Consider the following 262-nt stretch of genomic DNA (forward strand, 5'->3'; position numbering starts at 1 on the left):
TGAGATCGACGAGGAGGTTCACAGGTTGATTAAAAGGAGAAGCACAAAGGTATACAGGTAGATATAATGACGGAGATATATAGCTTTATAAGCATCTGGTAAAACGCTAAGGAAAGTAGGGTTAATTGAAATATCAAATGAATCCAGATATTTAATGAATGAAATATCGGATATATTGCAATAGAAATAATATACAGTGGAATGGAATTTAATGGTTTTTCTAGTCAGAGAAAAAGGGATGAAAAATATGCGAGATAAGTAT

This window comes from Penaeus monodon, chromosome 31 (genome assembly GCF_015228065.2).
Source record: "Penaeus monodon isolate SGIC_2016 chromosome 31, NSTDA_Pmon_1, whole genome shotgun sequence".
Taxonomy (NCBI): domain Eukaryota; kingdom Metazoa; phylum Arthropoda; class Malacostraca; order Decapoda; family Penaeidae; genus Penaeus; species Penaeus monodon.